Here is a 22,670-nt window from a genome sequence, read left to right on the forward strand (position 1 = left end):
CAGGAATTCCCCAAAGGAAAGGCATTTGGGAGTGATTAAAAAAAATATTCAAACAATGGTTGTTCAGTGGTTTTGGATGAGCAAAACCTTGCAGAGGAGTGAAGCTGTTTTGGAAAGGGACACGGGACTGTGCGTGTGGAGCAAAGAGGAATCCCACCCTGTGCATGGAGCAGATGCAGGAGGATGGCACAGGGCTCCTGTTCTCTGCAGGCAATTTACTCAGGACAATTTTATTATTATTATTTTTTTTTTTCATCTTTACTTTCCTGTCTGCTTCTTCCCATCCTTCCCTGGCTTTCACTCCCTATCCTGACGTTGTTTTTCTTGCTGAGGGCAAGCAACATGCTTCTGCAAAGAGCCCTGCTGGTTTTGGAGGGCTGAGTCATGGGTTGGACTCAGCTCGTTTCCCTGTGGTAGGAGAGCTATGGTGTCATGATCAACCTCCCTGGTTGCCATGGGGAGACCAGTAAGATTATGGCATCCTCAGATATGATCTTTGCTCAAAGGGAAGATGATCTTTGATTCAACAGAAGGAGCAAAGAGCCTCTCACACCAGAGGGAAGCAGATAAGGAGGGCATCCTGAGCGATTTTCTACTCCTGCTCTCTAAGGAAATGGCTTGTAACTGTGAGGAGAGGGGAAGGGGAAAATGATGTCCAGAGGTCTCCAGGGCTGCTGAGAGAGCAGTGGGCCCTAGATGGGAAGTGAAAGGGGTCTGGAGAATTTAATCAGGTGCCAATACCCAGTCTGTGGTGGTAGAGGTCTAGGGAACACCGCTCTAGCCTGTTACCCTCTAGATGGATTTTACAAGACTGCGCTGTTGTAATCCCACCTTGCACTGCTGGACCAGGGCCTCCTTGAGTGGTCAGGGGAGATGATCCCCTCCAACATGCTGCTGTGCATGAAATGCCCCAGGGAAACCGCTGCTTGATGCATGTTGTAAAAAAAGGCAAAAGCTGCCAGTTCTGTCCACCTGACATTTCACAAAACTGGCAGCTTTTTCTCCTCTTTTCAAATTATTTATTTATTTATTTATTTTAACCCTGTTTTTCTCACATTGATGGGGTCGAGGGGAGCAGCAGCTTGGTTTGGGATGATTTATGGCTCCAGGGGTTGCTAACTTTTTGGCAAACCTTGCAGGAAGAGCCCCCAGAGCATGCCAGCTGTAATCATCTGAGCTTTCCAGAGATGCACTGAGAGAGATAACATTTTATTTATCCTTGCACAAACAGGCTGACAGAAAATGTGCATGTCCCAGACAAGGGAATTCCTCCTCCTTCTCTCCCCTTGCTCCAGTGAAGGCTCCCTGGGAGCAGCTGGGCTCTCTTACTCCTGCCATCCCCAACAGCTTTTAAATTCACTTCCCTCAGCGCCTTCAAAGGAGGTTTTGATAAATGCATCACACTTTACAGCCAGCCAGGGCTCTAATTGCCAGGAGGATTACGATAAGCTTGTTTCTTGTTGTTTCAAAACAATCTGGAGTAGGACGTGCCCTTCGCGGTGCAAAGCCCCTCCAGCCCAGCTGCAGCCCAGCAGAGAGGAGGCAGCAAGGTGCCATATTCATCCTGATTATTGCATGCAGCTTAGGGGTTGCTTGGTTATAGTCCAGCTGAAGTGTTGTGGACCAACACTCGTGCAGACCTGTTAGTGACCTGTGAGGCTTGTGCCAAGGCAGCTTCTCCGTCAGCCGCCAAGTGCCCTTGCACCTCCGGGGGCCCCGGGAGTCCCAGCTCCAGACCTGCCTCCTGGGCCAGCAAAGTGGAAACTCAAGAGGTCTGTCAGCCCCTGGGAGTGATTTCCTTTCCCAGCCATGTAGTTATTCCATATGCATGGTGTTGGTGGTTTGTTTGTTTGGTTTTTTGGTTGGCTTTGTTTTTGGTTTTTTTGGTTTTTTTTAATTTAAAGGACAGCCTTGCTCTTTTGCTGCTAAATTTAGTGACCATGGTCTGGTTAAAAAATAATACAGGAAAAAAAAGCAGAGCTGCCTTAAATTATGATCTAAAAATAGGGAAACCTACACCATTAAATTGGAAGGATTTAGAAGCATAACCATAAAGCCAAGAAGAGTTTGCCAGGAGCTATCGAATGACACAGATTTCAGCTCCCAGCTTCTTCTAGTTTTCTTCTTTTAAAGGTGAACTGAACAGGCTTAGGTTACTATTTTGCTGCTTTTGACTACAGAGTCTGCCACTGTGGCAGTTATCAATAGACTTTCCTTTGCATTTTTTATTGATTTTATTTGTAATATATTTTTAACTCTCTACCGTCAGTAGAGAAAATGCTTTGCAAGTCCTATTTAACCCTTGAATGTTGCAATATGAGACTGATGTACCTGAGATCTGTTCCAGGAGAGGAATTCAAGGACTCAGAACCTTGGTTATGGAAAGATTGGTTTATTTGGTATGGTTCTTGGCTGGGACTTAACAAACTAAGGTTTGAATCTTCATCTATCATCAGTCTTCCTGACTTACCTGAGAGAAATCCCTTTGGTCTTTGCTATCACCAGCATGTACAGGAGTTTTCCAGGTGTGAAACAAGAATAATGGGTACATTCAGGTTAGACATTAGGAAGAAATTCTTCACTGTGAGGGTGGTGAGACACTGGAAGAGGTTTCTGAGGGAAGCTGTAGAAGTCCCATCCCTGGAAGTGTTCAAGACCAGGTTGGATGAGGCTTGGAGCAACATGGTCCAATGGGAGGTGTCCCTGCCCATGCAGGGGGGTTGGAGATAAATGATCTTTAAGGTCCCTTCTGATCCAAAATATTCTATGATTCTATGATTCATAGAAAGACTTTGACTGGAAAATGTCAGGTGTCCTATAATCAGCTTCCTCTAGAGAGACATGGCATCCAGCTCTGCTCTTAGAGTGGTGGGTGGATTGGAGAACCTGAGATAGAGCTTTTCACTCTCTAAACACTGTGCTCTGGTGCCAAAGCTGTTAGAGATGTCCTTTAGCAAGATTTTCCCTGTGGACCCCTTTATAAGAACTCTGCTAAGAAAGTTCCTGTAGGGTGATCTTTTCAGTATAATTTCTTGCTCAGTGACTGACCAACTCACCTTACTGGTCTCCATCTCTTCATGCTCACTGACAATTTCCAGCATGGCTCAGCAAGGTGCTTTCAAAAGAGATGAGTTCCACTTTTCATTTCCCTGTCTGGTTGGCATGAACCAGTGAAGCTTTGTTCAAACTCTGCATCACCTTTGCAGATCTAGAAAGTCAGTTTTCATATCAAAAGCAGATTCTCAGGTACCTGGCATCTTTGATTAAGAAATGTGTTTCATGCAAGTTTTTTTGCTACTTACCCATCTTGGGTAGCTTGAGGCTTCAAGATTTACTATAAAGCCATGTGTAATACTAAGATTGTATTTTTGGGCTTGGACTCACCTCAGATGACACTGTGCTGGATTCAGTATTCCTGTGTATGAAGAAGAGTATCAGACAGCTTGCTGTCAAGGAGGGCCTTGATTGCCTTTTTTTCCAGATAGTGTCTTTGAGTCAGCTGGGATCTGTTTCTTGGATGCCTTGAGGATGAACAGAGCTGTCCAGTAAGCCAAAGGCAGCATGACAGACAAACAAGGAAATACTCGGGAATTCTGAAGGTGATGAAAAGCAAAGTTATTCTAGATAAGCTCTGGAACATACTGTCATGAGATAATTCCAGGGCCACGTGCTGGTTGGGATTAAAAAATATGTAGATATGTTGATAATGGCAATATCTGCTCTCATATTACTCAGTTTTTCTTTTTTAGGGATATTAATCCTGACACTTTAAAGGCATATGCTGAGTACTGAGGATACAGTTATTTAAGAAGTGCTTTACTGGTATATAGTGGTATGTTATGCAGTCAGTGGCTGCCCAGGGTGAATGTAGCTGCTACAACAGAGCCATGCTTTGGCCCACCCAGATAAAGCATCCTCTGAAAACTTAAGAAGCTGCAGGTTTTCCAGTATATACTGTCTCCACTGGAATCTCTTGAGTAAGTCTGGGATGACTGTTAGGCAACATTGCAGTGATAACATCCTTTAGGACCCCTTTTTCTTTCTCCTTGGCCCTGTCCAAGACTTACTGTTTACTCCTGGCTTTCTGTGCCATGTTGTCTCACCCAGTGTTACTGGCTTTCAGAACTGGTGCCTAGATGATAGTCTTGCTGGCAAGACATTCAAATCAGGAAGGCTGTAGATGTGAGACGATGCCTGCGTGTCTAGTCCCTCAAGAAGCTGAGCTTCTTCAGCAAAGTGCTGAGCATCCTCACACTCACTAAGCATGAGTAAGCTTTGATTATCAAATCCTGGTGTCCCTTGCAAGCACCTGGAGGGAGACATGCCCTTCTCTAAGCATCTGAGTGAAGCCACTACTGCATGCCTGGGTGAAGTGTCTGGGTATTTTCAAGGTGCTGCAAATGAAGAGGGAACAGAAGAAATACCAGTGTGGCTCAGCTGGGTATTTTGAAGAGTGTTTCAATCTGAAATGGAAACACTCCCTTTGGACAGGTGTAGGTGTGTTCTGTATACTTCAAAACTGCATCAGAGATGACAGGAGGCAGCTTTCTCTTGATTCTGACCCAAAACAGTCTCCCTGGACCTCCTCTAGCTACTCTCTCCTTTCAGAACAATACCATTTGTTGTTGACTCCCTCTCCCTGTCCTCATTCCCCTGACACTCCAGTTTATTTAGCAGATGTCAGCCCAAACTTTTGAAGCAAGGGTAAACAGAGCTAAGGTCAATCTGAGAAAGGCAGCACCCCAAGAGAGCTGTTGCTTTTCACTGCTGCTGGTGAGCCTGTATCCAATTGGAATTGTAGAGAATCAGAACAGGCACACAAAAGATTAGTCCTTGCAAGGACAGCAGGGTTTATATTTTTTAAAAAAATCACCCAGAACAATAGTGTGCACCCTTAGTATGAACAGGGTAAAGCTACACCATTCTCATGTTTCTTCCCTTTGAAGACCTCACGTTTTGTATTCACAGCCATTACCATATGAATCAATGATTAAAAAAAGCAACAAATCCAGCATCTTGATAAGAATCCAACTATAATTTACCAGTCCATCCTATAAGGTAACCAGAGCGAGTTCCTTTCACTCCAGCCATTGTTGGCAACACAGATTATGTTCTTCAAAGACTGTCTGTCTCGTTCAAACACAAGGTCCATATCTTGGCTGAACATTAACGTTACCTGATAGGCCCGATGTCCAGCTCCACCTTGTCCTTCCTGGCGAGTTAGGCTTTATAGTAGAGTCACAACATGAGCAGAGGGAATAAAGAGCCTTTGTGCTCCTGCTGGGTCCATCCCCCGAAGCTGGTCAGGCACCAGGATTGATTACCAGGTGGGTAAAGACCTGATAACCTACTGAATCTGTATGAAGAACCCCCTCTGATAACTTCTTCCTCTGATTTGCATTTCAGGCCTCTGTCTCATTTTAGAAATGATTTTATCTGTCTTTCACTACAGTGAAAACTGGGGGAAGTTCACATAAAAAGAGGCAGCAGGGAAAGCAGAAGCTTGGAGGTGGCCACTCTTGTAGTGCCATACAAATAGAAACTGAGACCATAACCTGTTATTTTATGTGCAACAATGATGAGTTCAACTCCTCTGCTTCACGAGGGCTAGTAATAAGCATTCACTTGTCAGCTATTAAATATACAAATACATAAAATTACACCAGACAAGTTACTGAGGTTGTAAAACAAAGAATTGAAGAAAATGTCCTTTTCTTCCTTAATTCAGCTCATGTGCACTTACGCCAAATCATAGACTTTCTAATTAGATGTTCTCCCACTATTTTTCTCTCATAAGAACATAGTTACGTGTCCCAGGCATGGGAAGGCTCAGCCCAAGTAGTTCTGTTTGACAAAATTATGAGCAATTAAACTTTTCTCTTCATAATTTTCAACAACCTGTTGCTTCTCACCATTGCCACAGAGACTTGTGGTAGCTATTGTGTGTGGAAGTCCCATATGGAACTCCTGGGTTTCTTTTGTTTGGGGTAGCAATAGCCCTTAAAGAAATTTTGTATGGAAAGGGTAGAGTTTCTTAAAAATGCTGTTTCTTTTCTAAAATGCTGCTTCATTTTAAGAATGTTGTTTCTTATGTGGAAGTCCTGGCAAATAGTGTTGAAGTTTGTTCTGTTCTTCTTGGCTCTTTGCTCTTCTTCTGTGTGGTGGCTCCTAGAAACAGGTATGGTTTGTGAAAAAGGTTGTGGAAGTGGGACTGTCCTCCATGCTGTTTGTGTCCCTGTCTGCTGGAGGGTGCTTGCCAAAATACGTAAAATACTCTGAGAAATGTTCTCCTCACTTCTCAGTCTGGGAAGTGACCCAACAGGCCCCAAAAGCTCTTGTTGCTGCATTACAGGAGCTGTGAGGAGAGGTGAGGCCGCTCTCTCCTAAATCCAACGATTATAAACAAGCCACTTAGCCAAAACATAAAAGATGGTATAGATGGAAATATGCCTTCCCTTAGGCTTTTCCATCAGAGGGGCCGTTTCCCTGACATCCAGCCCTGGGGAACAGCCTGCTCTTTTGTGAGCGATTCCTAGGGGAGGTCTGAGGAATTTTGAAGCTGTCAGCCTGTAATACCCTGGTTTTAGCTTTTTTCCAGAAAGCACACTGGTTTCCAGAGACTGAAGCCAGATTGCTGGTTTAAAGCTGCTACATATCACCAAAAGAATGCTGATTATTTCACAGTCATGCGAGCGCCTGACCGGTAAAATGTGTGGGCAGTCTGGCCACTTTTTTCTGTCTTTATTATTATTTTTTTTTCCCCTGTTTTTTTCACTGATTTGGCTTCTTAATACAATGCCTGAAGATCTTTTGAAAGGGCCAGAAAAATCTGCTGACGGCTCACGCAGCTGATTTGACCCAGAGCCCCTGCTTGGCTGAGCAGAAAGATGACACTGCAGCAAAAATGTTACTTTAAGGGAAAAGAAAACAGGCGCAATGCTCCTGCCATTGTTCCCAGCCTCTCTTCTGGTGCCAAGCTCTGCACTTAGGAAAACACAGAGGTACCAGGTTTTAACCTTTCGCCTGCTTCCCCCAGGTGTTATCTTTTGCTCTGAATAGGCAGGATGAGGTCCACAAATCACGTTCAAGCCCCTAGCAGCCCTCCTGGCCCTGAAAAGACAATTTGTAGTGGGCTTTGTACTGGGCAACTGAACAAGATTTGCAGCAAAAAGGATCATTTGCTCAGTTGTGTTCTTTCTAGTGTTTCAACGTAATATTGGGTGAAGCTACTGGTGCCTTCTCTTGCAGCAATGAAAAATCATGGAGGTGCTTGAGAGCTGGGATAACCAGCCTGTGCTAAATAGGTACCATGGAGCAGGCAGGTCTCTCTGTTTTTGTGATTTAACTGTATTTTATCACTGACAGCGGAGTGATAAAAAAAAAATAAATAAAAAAAATAATCTGAAAAGGCTTTGGTGAGGCTCCCATTTAAATAGTTATTGTTTAGAGTGAAAATGGTTTGTGGAAGGAGAGCAAAGTGCTCTGACTTCAAAGCTTGTCACTGTAAAGAAACCTGATGGCGAGTGGTCACGCATACCTGAATGTCACTCCTACTACAGCAAAGCCAAAAGTGCTGGCAAGCAGCCTGGTCATGTTCCCATTAAAGTCAGGGTGAGTGATCCTCAGCTGGTGTAAATCGTGGTAGCTGTGTTTAAATTGGAGATTATTTTTATTTTAACTTATTGACTACACTGGGGGCTGGATCCAGCCCCTTAAGTGCCTGTGGGAGTTTCTTAAAACCTTCTGATCCTGTTATTTGTTTAAATCTTAGAAAAATCCTTTGAGCCCAAGAAAAATTGGTACAAGTATGAACAAGACTTGTTGCATTTTTTCAGTTTTCCAGGCTGCCTTGCCATCCTGTTGCACTTGCCCTTGTTCATTGCCCAGGTGGGCTGTTTGTGCCCCTTGTATCTGCTGCAAGAAATTGAAATAGCTCATTTAGCTCTGCTGAACGGTCATTTTTTGGAAGATCTACACTTTGGAAGACCTGCTATTCCTATAGCTGATTTGGGTGCCATCCTGCACTGCTGGGACAGGGTGGTCAGAGTGCAGCAATGTGTCTCCCTGTAATACCTGCACAGTTTTGGCATTCAGCTTGAAATACACAGGCCACAAGTAAGCTACAGATGCAAGGTAACAGGCATTCATACTCCCACCCTGCAGATCAGGTAGCTCCATCATGCAAGCATGATGCATTTTGCAAGGATAATGCAGCAGTAATGACAAATGGGTGCCTCTAAGTATTTAGGGGGTGCCTGGAAGGCAGACAGATTATCTCAGCAGCACCTCAAGATAATCCTGCTCAAGAAAACCAGTTTTACTCAGCCTCTAATCTACCTGCTGAAACTAGGGTGGATTTGGTGTGCATTTTTTTGGATGAGGGGGGAAGTGGGATGATATGCAAACTGGCAGTTCAAGTCTGGAGATTGCTTGTCTGTCTTTGGGTGTGGAAGAATGGAAAGACATTTAATTTTCACTGGGTATTTTTTTGACTACTAGTAATTTTCAGTGTAATTGTGAATATCTTTCTGTGCTCTTGGGAGTGATGGCTGTTGATGAAAGTCCACTGCCACAATCACTGCTCAGTGGTTTTGTCAGTGAGGGAGCTGCTTATTAATCCACACTGGTCATGCTTTATGAGAATTTTGAAACAATTCAGACCTTTCTGCTTGGCCCCTATTTTGAGCACAGTGTGATTCAGAAGTGCCAAAAGTGCTGTGCATACAACTAGGGAGGTGTTACAGGAGGAGGCTGTGATTACAGCTGTCTGAAGGGTGGCAGATCTAGCTCCTGTTGCTTTTTTGAGATGAAAAAAACCCTAGTGTTCTGCACTGGAACAAACCCAAAACTTTTCACTTTTTTTTTCACCCCACAAGATGGAATGTCAACAAAATGTCCCTTTTGGACTGAAAATCTTCTGTTCCTCCTGGCCACTGTAGGAGTTCACTAAAACATGCAGTTACTTATCCCTAGTTCTTCAGGAACAACTACACATGGCCATCCTGGCAGCAGGAGGTTCAGTTCTGCCTGTGCAAAGTTGCCTGGATGCCACTGAACTCTCCTCTGACGACAGCGATGCCTTCCTGGGTGAAGCTGCAGCCCAGCTTTTGCCAAGATGCTCCTTATTTGTGGATGAACCCATTAGCTGTCACTTAAACCCTGAATTTGCAAATCATACTTTAAGTAAACTTCAAGTTATGCCCCCCCGCCACTAAAATTTTCTCAGCATGCAAACTGGCTCACCCAGGGTGGTTGTTTCTATCGTTGCTGGGTTTGCTGTCAGGTCATGCTAACCTGACCATGGATGTCTATTTTAGTTAAAGGAAACATGGGGCTGATTCTTCAGCTAAGGTTCATGGCTGAGTTACAATTGCTTAACTACACCAATTAACTTAAATGAGCGTCTGTGACTTTTTAAAGTGACTCAGTCCCTAAGGAAACACTTTCATGAAACACAGGCTCTCAGATGAGCCTGGACCAACATGTTGGGGAGGGGAGAATGGAAAAGTAGAAGAGAGAAAAAATCCATAACTTTTGCTCCCAGCTGAAGATGTTACCTAGAACTGCTCTGGTGCTTTCCCTTAGTGAAAATCTAAGTATTAAATTAAAAAAGAAGATAAATGCCACCCTCTCCATTATATGGATGGGGAAATGAGGCAGAGAAAGATGAAAGGACTCTGGCCTATTCATCCCAGCAGGAAAATAACAACATCCAGGTCAGCCAAGTCCTAGTCTTTATGCTTTAGTCCTTAGGCTTTGGCTTTCTAACTCCCTTGCACCTGTGCAAATAGGGAGGCAGGTGCAAAGCCCTGGCGTGCTGAGCTGCCTGCTGCTGCCCCTCAGGGAGACGTGGATGCAACGAGATGTCATCAGAGGGTAGTCAAACAGTGGAAGTGTGTCCTTCCTTAACTCTGCTGCCTGCCCCAGACAGGACGGCTGGTGTCTTCCCCAGAGGAGAAGGCATTGCTGCTGCAGTATGAAAGCATGTAGTCAGCATGAGAGATTTCATGCTCTGTCTCTTGAAATCTAATATGAAGCAGTTGCCTTCTCTCCATCCCACAGGCTCATTACACAGCTCTGTGTGTGGCCTCTCCCCATAATTAACCTGAGGGGGCTACTTTCCTTTTCTAATTTGTAGGAAGTGGCTCATGACATCTGTTGCAGCCCTGAGGCTCCTTCCTGCAAACCTTTAGCTGGTTTTCAGTGAAAGAAAAGGCAACACAAAGAGGTGTAACAATTAACCGACTTGAGTCCTGGCTTTCAAAATAGCATCTTCCAATTGCTCAATAAAAACCTACTGAGAGCAGGGGAGGGTGAGTTCACTTTTTTTATAGGAACCATGAACTTAAACCTCATGATTAAATGCCTTAAATTATCTTCTTGTTAACACTTCATGGAAAAAATACCCAAACAAACAAGTTAGGAAGAGCTTTAATGCGTTTTGCTGCATTGATCCTGTTCATTTCATGGTGCAAAGTTACAGTAGCCCTCTTCCTGTTTCACCCCTTCTCCATTGTAGATTTGCTTTTACCTGTTGCATCTTACCTTAGTTGAGACTTGGCACTGTGGGGAGCTCCCCTATAAAAAAAAACTGTTTATAGTATGATCCTAAAACTTCAGCCTTTTGGAAGCAAGAAACGTCTTTCGTAGACTTGAAAGGCAAAAGGGATCATTTGAATACTCTTACCATAAATAGACTTTTCAATTTTTCCATTGTATTTTGGAGTTAGGTGGTGTTTTGGCAAGGAAAAACCCAAAGAGACAAAAAGGTGCACCAACCTATTCTGTGTGAGGGAAATTCCTGGAGTAGGTGGGAAGGTAGTTTTTAGCAGATTAGCTAGTTGGAGGTGGTTCTCTCCCAGTCTTACTACTTGGAGTTCTTTGATATTATAAAGCCAGTATTCCTCAGGCCAGAGACAGAAGAAAGCTTTTAGAGGTGCATCTGTGTGTGCACTAGACCTATGAGAAAATATGAAAGTCTTGTTCTCACTGATTTATTACAGAGCTTGAACTGAGATTTTTATGATCTGGGCTGTGGCTGTTCTGGGAAACATAAATTTTCATCCTGGACCTAGAAAGCTTTTTTACAGCATATCAATTCTGATATACTTTCATCCCAAATTTGCACTTTTCTTCAAATTGGCAACTTCTGACTGAAATGCAGGCAGCTGGGAAATGGTTGTGTTGTAATCTCATCTGCCCTCTCGCATAACGTGCTTCATAAAATCTCACTCGATGATTTCTGCATTGTTTCTCTTGGGCACAGAACAGAAGTTGTATATAGAGAAAAAAACCTCTTAGAAAGCTGTCTACTTTGTGTTTGCAGCAGGTAGTTGTACTGTGAGTCGGGCAGCTTTGACCTCTGCCAAGACTTGTGATATCTTAACAGCAGTTGTGTATGTGTGTGCCGCGTAACAGCAACTGAATGAAAAAGTCTTTGAAGTTCTTGGCTGGCTGAGGAGCAAAAGTCCCTCTGTCTTTCAGCACTAGTTGTCCTTGCCAGGCTGTCCAGTCCTTCTGAGCCCTCCCTCCCTGTTCTAATGAAGATGACTGATTATCAAAGTGCTCTTTGCCTCCTGCTCTGCACAAACAGTGGAAGCAGCCTGGTTGGTTCCGCTGGGATTCGTAACTGTGTAAGGGTTTTTTAGGTTTGTGAGTATTACTGGGCACATTTATGGGAAAGGAATCCCTTCCTCCATGACCTGAAATGCTGTTGTGTGAGGGCCTGCAGATGGCTAATGCCTGGAATTTAGAGTTTTGTGGAGCACTGTGTGCCAGCTTGGTCAAATCGTGGCCCTTTCTCCAGAGAAGTTTCACATCTGAGAGCAGAACAGAGCACAATGTCTTCTGCAAAATCCCAAGACCAGTGTAGTGAACCCAGGCCTAAAACTTTGTCATCTCATGACTGTTGTCTGAGCAGAGTGAACTGTCTGTCCCCTGCTACATCCAGGCCATCACAGTGTCCTCTTGGGAACAGACCTGTGTTCCCACCCTGCTCCCTCTGCATTGGGGTAATAGCAGCAACATCACCATATTGTCCTCAGCTCCCTGTGAACAAGGACTCTTGCTGTACCTGGGGTACAACAGAACCGTAGAATCATTTTGATTGGAAAAGACCTTTAAGATCACCTAGTCCAACCATTAACCCCACACTGCCAAGTCCACCACTAAACTAAACCATGTCCCTAGGACACATAGCAAGGAGGAAACACTTCTCTGCACAACACTGCACAATTCCAAGAGCCCCTGTAGTTTTAACACTGTGTAGTTCAGGGGTCTAGTTGGCAAAGTGCTAATTAGCCCCATGATCTGTATGAAGGAGCAACATATTTGGCAGAAAATATATGCCTGTTAATAAATAACAAGGCATATGTGAATACCATGCAGGGGGTTATGGCAGGACCAGGCTGCGTGGCTGCAGGGTTGAGGGCTCTGTTCAAAGAGCGGGAGAGCTTTTGTGTGGCACGATGAGATGGGGGTGTAACAAAATGTATAATGTCCCAGTTAAAAGCTGGTGGGCATGAGGGTTGCTGAGCTGAGTCTTCTGGAGAAGGGTGGTCATGCACACATCACTTGGAGCCACAGGAGCTCTGCAAAGGTGAGTGGAAAGGCTCAGAGAGAAAGGTGAATCCCTGCCATACATGTCAGCGTATGTTGGACTTTGCTTTGTAAACGTCAGAAAATTGTTTTCCGAGTTCCTCCAGAAGTGCCACTTGCTTATGTTTTGGGATCAGAGAAGAGGGTAGGGATGGCATGGTCAGGGGACAGTAAGATGTATAGTTGACATGTTGTCTACAGGTGACCTGTGACAGCTTTACGTGACCTGCCCAAGTGCCAATTTTGTGTTAGTGTAGTTGGCCTCTTGCTGGAGTAACTTCACTTGGGACCCTGCCTAAGGAATTGCTGAGAAACACTGATCAAGGCTCCCCTGCTCTCCTGACATTTCCTTGGTGTGTCCCTTGTAAAAAATGCTCCTTCAAGGGCTTGCCTTTGCTGTCCAACTCTTAATTATCACACTGATACTGCACATCTCATTCAATCTCGGGTTACTCTACAGGCACTAGAATAACCTCATGATGCTGCAGTGACACAGAATTTAGATTTAGACCTACTTTGAAGGGAAGAAATAACACTAAGAAGTTAGGGCCCAAGTCTTCAAACTCACATACTTAAAGATATATGCTTAAATCCACTAAGACACCTACATGTGTTGCCTTGTCCTGTTCCCTGAAGGCTTTTAAGCACTTGTAATTCTGTTAACTTAAAGCCAGTTTAACAGGCAGATGTCCTTTGCTACTTGCTGAGGAACATGCCCTCCACACAAGAGACAGAGACCCAGAATTCCTCAGAAAATGTCTGATTTCATCCTAGCTGAGTCCTGCAGCAGACACTGAAGATGTAATGTTGCCCTTCCCAGAACCATGACTCAGCCTCCAACGCTCCAGAGGATATCGGAAAGTATTTTAAAATTCCAATTTGGGCACTTGTTACTTGTTTTCTGGCTGAGGGTTCAAATTCTCAAGCTTTCCACAAGCTTGTCACGACAACAGCTAAAAAAAAATCCTTAAGTTTCATTCTTTTGTGTTATTTCATGACTCCAGAAGCTCGGACTTCATGAAAACATACTAAAAGTAATTAACTCAGGATAAAAAGAGCACAGTTGGCATCTTGGGGAGGTTTACATGAGCAGTAACATTTACAACCCTAGCTCTGCTCTCAGAAATGATGGGCTACAAGTGGCACCTTCTTGTTCAGTTGGCTGCTTTCAGGAATCACAGCTGAGGGTGGGTGAGTTTGCCTCTCTGTGCCTCATCAAGGATAAAAGCATGTAAACATTGACTGTAGATATTTCTTTAATTGGGTGAGATGGTTTGAGGGAGCCAGCTGTTATTCTCCTCCCCAAAGTCATCAAGTCCAACCATCAAGCCAACACCACAATGACAACTAAACCATGTCCTGAAGTGTCACGTCTTTGAAATACCTCTAGGGATAATGACTCCACCATTTCCCTGAGCAGCCTGTTCCAATGCTTGACCACTCTTCTATTAAAAAAAATATTCCTAATATCCAATCTAAACCTCCCCTGATGCACCTTGAGGCCATTTTCTCTTGTCCTATTACCATTTACTTGGGAGAATACACCAACCTTGAACCCAGGGTCACCGCAGGAGCTGTTCTCTTGCTTCTGATGGTGCTGGTACCACACTCCTCAAGGCTCACAGGTGGTAGTGAATGGACCTTTATCATCCTGAAATCAAAGTGTGGCTGTGCAGTAACGACCAAGCTTAGCCCTGGCTAAGCCCTCTTGGTTGGTAATGTAATTCAGGGCATCCCACACCCAAATGCTTCTTCATCTCCCTCTTCTTTTGTCTGAATGAGCGAAATAATTTGTACAGAGAAATGGAAGATCTTGAAGGCCATGCCAGATATCTTGCTGCACCAGGTGGTCTCCCAGATACTAGCAGGGAGTCACTTCACAAGCATTTCACTTTTCCTGACAGCGAACTGAGAGATAAGGGCACACCAGAGGGATCAGGTGCCACCAGCCATGTGTTCCTCCATCAGTGCATGTGAGTGAAACAATAAGGTGCCATGAGGTTTTGGTGGGTTTCTTCCTTGCTGGCTGACTTCAGGAGCTAGTGTGCTGCTCTTCATTAGAGCTCATTGGCTCCACACGTGAAAAGATTCAATTAATTTCATCTTTCATTGACGTTGCCATGTAGGGGAAGGAGTTACTTTTATTTATGAAAGTCCAATGTGCCTGAAATCTTAATGTATTCTGTGTTTAAGATGAGTAGCTACTGGCTGTGCCAATACACAGCTGCAGAAGCACCACAGAATGACAGTGACACCCACAAACTGCAGCGAGGCATGGAAATATAGGATGTTCCTGTGTCACTATTGGGTCTAGCTGAGAATTTTTTGGGGTGAAAAATCCTAGCTCATCATAACTGAAATGTTAAGGATTGATTTTGGTCATTCATCAGGTTCATTTAGAAAAACCCAACAGACTGCTGTTATAATCTGTTTCACAACTGCCTCTGGGGGACTTTATCTTGGATCAGGACAGGCTAATTGTTGTACAAACAAAGACTGGTAGCAATACAATTGTCTCTCACCCAGGGAGGTTTTGATTGCAGTTTACTTTCTTCAAATGAAAAGCATAATTTTCTGATTTGAAACAGTTTGGATTTGATCTGCTATTTAGGTTACTTTTTTACCAAAAAGCTTGAATAGATTAAAAACTAACTGCAACTGCCAGCATTTGTATGAAACACTCCCAAACCACTGATGTAACATCTGACCAGATAGGAGAATGTTCTTAGATAAATATTTTGAAAAAACCCCGAGGTTCTTACTTTTCATTATTACTTGTTACCCCATTTTGGAATAGAATTTTCTTCTTGAAATTTTGGAAAAAAAATATCTCTGGGGATAGGAATCCCATCTCCCCCTTAATTTTCTTGTGGCTGCTGCAATTAGGCTGTTGCTAAGAGGGGGATGTCAGGAAATGTGGGAGTTTTTCCCCGTGTTTTTTTCTAATCCCACTCTAAGCAGGGTTAGATGATCCAACACTAAAAACAGCTGAGACCAGTCTTGCAGTAAAGCACTGCTGTGGCTGCTACTGGCTAAACAGCACTTTTTTTTTTTTTTTTTTTTTTTTTTTTTTTTTTAATATTATGGGGCCAGTTTTTGCAGTGCAGACAAGGCTGTAATTATTCTCTGAGTGTGGGGTGGGTGATGTCATGCTATTGGAGAAAATAGTCTCTGCATGCAGTAAAACAACCACGTATTTCAAGATACAGTGAGAGAGCCCTTGTGGCTGTGGGGTAGTATCATACTTTTCATTAATACCATGTTGTCCCAAGTCCACTTTCATCATGTATATGGCAGTACACACACGTGCATTTTTTGTGTGTGGGGTGATGAGATGTCATGATCTACAGAGCTCTGTGCTAAAATTATACAATTTCACACGTAGGTCATGTGTGCAGATGTGTCTGTCCTTAGAATCATCAAATCATCCTGGTTGGAAGAGACCTTGAAGATTATCAAGTCCAACCATAGCCTAAAACCTCCAACCACAACCTAATTTACCTATTCAGTGCTTAAACCATGTTGCTAAAAGCTATATCTATATTTCTTTTAAATACTGCCAAGGATGGTGACTCCACCACCTCCCTTGGCAGCCTGTTCTTATGTGTGATGATCATGTGTGCACATGTACACACATACAGAGGAACCAGTTATAAGCTGCTAAATTGTTTTGGTGGGGTTTTTTTAGAAAAATAGATTTTAAATATTTTTTATATCTTCAGTTACTTGTTATATTGTTCAAACATTCCCTTTCCCCTTGCCCTTTCTACTTTGCCTCCATTCCCAACAACTATTGTTTCCATATGAGCAATAGTTTGCCAGGCATTTCCAGGGTCAGAGGAGTTGAGCAAGGGGATTAGCAGGAGCACTCTGTTGCTGCACGAGTGTGTCAGCAGAGGTGTATTGGCACCAGCAATGGCCAGAGCACAGTGGACAGTATTAAAGATACTTGGAGGGTGGAAGGAAGGGGACCTGCTCTCCACCAGGCTTGGTTTTCTATCTTGGACACCAGCCAGAGGTCCTCCAAGGCACATATTTTGTTGGTAATCTGGTCAGAAGCCCTCAGCCTCACACCTTTGTGGGTGTCTGTGTCACCACTGATTTTAAAACTTGCAGATCTGTGGGTTTTCTGGGAGATGCACAGCCCTGCACTGCAGCAGGAAGACTGACATTGCAAGTATTTACCATCTACAAGGTTTTGAAGCTGGGTGTGTTCAACATCCCAGGCTTGCAGGATGTCACAGGCTTGCTCACTATGAACAGCCTGTTCACACAGGAGCAGAGAAATGGAGTCACTTGCAGGTGAAATCCTGAGCCCTGTGAATTATGCAGGATGCTTTGCCTTAAGGTTGATGCACAGAGTTTCTTCCAGCTCAACCTGCTGCTCATGAGTCCAATCTGGCTGTTGCTCAGAAGTGAAAATAGGGAGTTTCTATAGAGGTGGTGGCCTCAATCTGACCCACCTCCCAAACCACCCTCCTGGAGCTGGCACACTAGGCACATGCATTCCTTACCTGTTTAGCCACAGCCTCCCTCTGCATTGCCAGAGGGCTCTGGAGCTCTGGCCCAGATCCCTGGGCTGTCATGGGGCCCTGAACTGAACAGGGCTGACCTCTCTGCATCCTCCTCCATCCTATCTGAGGACAGTTTCCCCATCATGGTAGGGGAGCACACAATCTCTGTAGATGTGTTTCCTTCCCTGCTGTCAGTTCTTTAAGTACTGAAACCCCCCTAAAATAATATAATAAATAAGGGAGATAAACTTAGCTCTGTGCAGTTTGTAGAGCCACTGGAAGTTTTCTCCTTTATACAGCAGGCAGCTTCTTCCTTCCTCTTGGCTCATCTCTTAGGACTTGAGTATTTTCCTTTTGCTCTTTCCCATTCCCATCCCCTCCAAAGAAAAAGTGGTGCTGTACCTGGATGGAGGCTGTAGGGCCACAGGGTCAGCCCCTCCCTCCTGCTGGCACACGATTATCTGCTTGAGGATATCACAGAGGATTAGGTGTGTGAACAACTGCTCCCTAGTGAAAGGAAGGTTCATAGTCTAGTCCTGGGGGTGAGGGGGTGGGGGGAAAGGGAAAAAAACCCAGCAAAACCAGCTTCATATCATTTGAAAGTCACTCCAAAGAAATCCCTTTCACTTGTATAATGATTTCTTTTCCTGGGACATCTCTCTGCAAATAGCTGTCCTCTTCCTTTAAGTGGTTACATACTGAGGATGTGATAGGTTGCCAGAAGTGCCTTGATTGCTCTACTTCAGGCTAAATTAACAGAGGGAAAGGAAAGGAAAGGAAAGGAAAGGAAAGGAAAGGAAAGGAGGAAGGAAGGACTTTGCAATAATGACAACTCTGCTGCTCTTCTCAGATATGTCTTTATGAATCAGAAGAAGAACCACTAGCATTTTTAGAGGAGAGCAGGTGTAAATTTTGCTGGGGAAAATAAAGACAAAACAGTGAGTTGTGGCATTTTGCATTGATCTGACCTATAGAGGTGGCTACATAAGCACAACCACAGCCTGAATCCTTCATGCTGAGATAGTTCCAATTCTTGCTGTAACCCCTAGAGCTTCAGCTGACATTTGGAACATCCCCATGTGCCTTTATGTCATGTCACTCTGTCCTTAGCTTCTTAAAATAAGGGATTTTCTGTTTTGCCATGCTCTGCCATGCTGCTGCTCTGCAAATCAGTGGTTTCCTTTTCCTCCTACCAAAGCTTCTCATCACAAATTTCTTGGCTACCTATTAACATAAGATTTGAAAACCCTAGAGTTTGCTGAGCTCCTTGTGCATGGCCAAGGTTTCACAGGATGGAGTGTGTCCTGGAGAGGGAAAGCACCACCTGGGCATCACAGCAGAGTACTGGGGGTCATTTGCAGTGCAGCCAGTGTGAAATGGGGCAGAGATGCCAGCAGAGATCCTGGTAGCTGTCAGTGTGCTCCCTTGTGTGATGTAGATGGAACCAATGTTTTTTTTCTCCCTGAAGTATGTGAAACTACCAGTCAAAGCACTTTAGATTCATAAAGTATCCCATGTCATCCTCAACATTAACAGACAACTATGCAAGGTATTGTTGGTCCTGACTCTTGTATTCCTGAAGGGAATAGTGAGCAAGACCATCTTGTAGAGAATTCCCTGTGCACAAATGAAGTGGACAGAATGAAACTGTTCACCTTCAAGATGGTGATTTCTGCCCTAAATTCTGATTTTTGGATAGGCTAAACCACAACTTTGTATTGTTTTGCCTTAACTTTTACATTTAAAACACTGGAGTGCTGTACCTCCTCTGTGCTGAGTGTGCTCCAGTCTAAACAGTCTCCATTCTGCTTGCCTATATACCCTCCTATAGTTTCAGCTGAACATGAAATTCTTTCCTGCTCCTCCAACTAAATTGCCATGTGCCATTCCTTGGTGCTTGGGACTCAGAACAGCTCGTGTTCTTCTCCCTGGAAGTGACAGCATCTCAGTAGTGTGTGAAGCAGGGTCTTTGTAATCCTTTGGGATCTTTCAGGATAAAAAGCTACTCTATAAACACTATATCATTTTCATTGTCAGTCTGGATTCAGGAGGGAAATGATCCCACTTAGTTAAAGCAGGATGAAGTGTCTATTTTAATATTTGTTTAATTGAACCACTCGGCATGTCCGATAGGAATGGTTTTATTTGAAGCATGTGGTTCTTATGAGCTGTTAAGATACCAATAGCATTTGGATTAGTCTTTCTGCCAAGAAAGCCAGGTCAATTCTTCAGGAAAATTAAAAAAAAAAAAAGCAGCTAAAGCAAACTTTATTTTAACAGTGTCTTGAGTTTCACTTTAGGTTCCATAAATATTTGTCAGTGTTCCTTTTGTAAGACCCATGCAAACCCTTGGCAAGTCATGAGGTCTATCTCCAGAACAGAATAGAAATAAATTCCCCAAACCCAAAATGCAGGAGAATTGGAGGTAACTCTAGCCCATGTGAGAGATCTGAAGCCAAGCAAAGGGTTGATCATGGTTCTTGAATTACTATTTGTATAGAGGAAAGGGAAGTGGGGAAAAAAGGAAAAACACAGAGAGAGGAAAACACAAACATTTGTAGAAGGTGTGTGGGAGCCCACATCATCCTGTGCAGAAAGGTGCAGGTAATTTACCAAGGCAATGACAGCAATGTGACTTCTGCTTTGTTTCCAGTTACTGTCTGCTCCTAATGCTTCCAGAAAACTTAACAGTGTTTTCTCATGCCCTAGAGGATATAAAAGGAAATTTCATATTCTTGGTGAGGGCTGGTAATGCCATCTACTTCAGCAGATCAGGCCAACAAAGCACTGTGGAGCCAACCTGTATGTCCCCTTCCCCCAGTTTCCTCTGAATACCTTTGATAGTCCTGAGAACTTGGTTTACTTCTGTGGTTTTCAGAGCTATATCTAAGGAAAAGAAACCAAACAAAACACAGAAAGCCCATGATGATTTCAAAGACTTGCCTAGAGTTAAGTACTTAACCAGAGGTTTAGGGTACAGAGCTTCTGATTTAAGAGCAAGCCCTGTTCCGTGCAGTGGAGAGGGGAAATAGCTGAAATTTTATCCTATCCTTGACCACAGATTGAGATTACCAAAGCAGTAGAAAAGCAAGGAGTCAGAATGAAGGAGGTGTATTGAAGGAAGCAGGGCCTTGGCTTCTAGCAATGTGCTCTGGTTGCTGGCTCAACTCCAATAAAAATTGAAATTCAGACAAGCTGAATGCTGTATTTGTCTGGTTAAGGGGGAGGAAGGTGGGGATGGGTGAAGTTTTTCCTTTACCTCTGAATGTTAAAATAATGGTAGCAGGATGTGAAAAGTACATACTCCTGAAGAATATACTATTGTAATATTAGATAGTTAGCAACTGTTGTTTGGTTGGGTATTTTTTTTTCTTCGTTTTCTATGTGTGTAAGCTAAAAAAATGACAAAGTATGGAGAAATAGAGATATCAAAGGGGTTTACTGGAGGAGAACCCTTTTTATAGTGAGAAGGGAGCCTACCTGGCTGGGAGGTGTAGAATTATCTACAAAATGCTGGACATGTTTGATCTCCCTTGAAATTAATGGGAACCAAGTGTTGCCCACACTTCACAAGATGAGACACTCTATCTCTTTGCATGCAGAACTTCCAGCAGTGATCAATGATCCCCAATGCCAGTCTTCAGTTGTCTGCAAGTACTAAGAGAAAGATAGAAAAGAACCATTAACCTCATGTTTTCTGCACAGACAGCTGTCTGGGGCCCTGTAATGGCTGATACCCTATAGCTTTCTATTCCTGCCACACTGTCCCTACGTATGGGTTTGAAAACAGTGACTAAGGTTTGCTAGCAGTTCCTTAATCTGGATGTTAAGGAAAAAAACAACCAGGTAATAACCTCCATCTGCAAAACTACTTTTGGTTTTGTGACTGGGCTTAATAGACAGTGAGCATAGTCAGATCATTTTTTATTTAAAAATACCCTTCCCCCTCATCAGAACAGGAAGCATCTTTCCAGGAATGCTTGGGAAAGCATTTGACTTTTTTGTTGCTGACATGACTGGAGAAAGTTTTAAATAATTTTAAAGCCAGCAAAGGCCAGACAGAAATACTTATCAAACTTTATAGGAATAAGAACTGCCTCTTCCTTCTTTCTAATGTGAGTCTGTGTTCTCCTCAGTGTGTGTGTGTGTCTGTCCATGGCTATGTGAACGATTACTGGACCATAAGGAATGGTTGAAATGTGGAGTGTGTCCCTGTTTGGGAGCTGCTGCCTGGGATCGTGTCCTTATGCACCACAGGTGTCCCTGCTCTGTCCAGGGGACCATACATCATTACTATCATGGAGAGCAGTGTATGCCAAGTCAGTGACTTCAAGGCTTCAAGAGTGTTGTAAACTCATCACCCCCTGTACTCGTTCTTTTTTTTATCATAGAATGATCATAGAATGGTTTGGGTTGGAAGGGACCTAGAAGATAATGTAGTTCCACCCTCCCTTCAAGGGCATCAGTATCTTTATCCTTAAGATACTAATATTTTTCTTTCCAGGGATTTCAGTTATCATTTGGAGCTTCATAAATCTTGCTAAAAAAAAACTTTGCAGCCCATTTCTTAATCCTATTCCATTATGGAGCTCATGCCAGTGGTATGGTTTGGCAACCTGCTGTTTACCTTTCCACACAGTTTCCAGAAAAGTACTGGGGTGAGGGCAGAGCCACAGTTAGTGGATGCTGCTGGTGTGTACACAGGCATTGTTCTGCCCACAAGCCAAGGAGCTGCAGTTCTTAAGCAACTGTGCAGCATTGATGGGAGCTGCTGTGGAGCACAGGCAAGGGGAGGGATGCTCACTCAGATCCTGCACTGAGGGCTCTGGTTGACACAGCTTCATTGTATTGCACAGGGCTTTCCTGCCCTGCAGCTTGACTTGCTCCATGACAAATTATTCCTTAATTGCTGGATGGCAGGAGAAAAGCTTTACAGCCCTGAGGTTATTCCTAACAAATCAGGTTACAGAAGCCTTGAAAATTACATTGAGCAGAAAAGAAGCACCATGAGGTTTCTTTGGGTGCTTGGGCTGTGTTAGGCTTGACTAAGGCAGTGTGCTAATGAAGCTTGTTAAAATGCAATTATACTTTATTGCTGTGGATGCAGAAATGAGGATAATCAGTGGAGAGCTGCTAGTGAAGCTGTCGTGATTAGTGTGATCTGTGTGTGTCACTGCTGTGCTCAGGGCCCTCACCCACTGTGTCTGAACACAAGCATTTGTTGGGCTGTGCCCAAAGAGCTACTTGGGGGTGTGAGATGGAGGACCATGGTAGGAAGATGGAGAGATGGGTAGAGCAAAGCAGCAGTGAGGTGATGTTGGCCATGAGGACCAGTCGTAATGTCAGGCTTAGCTGTTGACCAGTAATGGTGGGTGCCTGGTGCAGGAGGGCTTTAAGGAGGGGTTTGTGGGGAGAGGGCTGAGTGCCTCAGCCTGTGCTGGTGGGGAGCTGCTTCCACACAAGCTGGGATGTAGGGAGCTGGAGGGGGACGTGAGTAAAGAAAATGCTCAGGCTGTGGGCCTGAGAGACAGGCAGGATGGCAGTGGTGTCTGCAACAAT

The sequence above is a fragment of the Chaetura pelagica genome, unplaced genomic scaffold (assembly GCF_000747805.2).
Source record: "Chaetura pelagica isolate M959 unplaced genomic scaffold, ChaPel_1.0 scaffold116, whole genome shotgun sequence".
NCBI lineage: Eukaryota > Metazoa > Chordata > Aves > Apodiformes > Apodidae > Chaetura > Chaetura pelagica.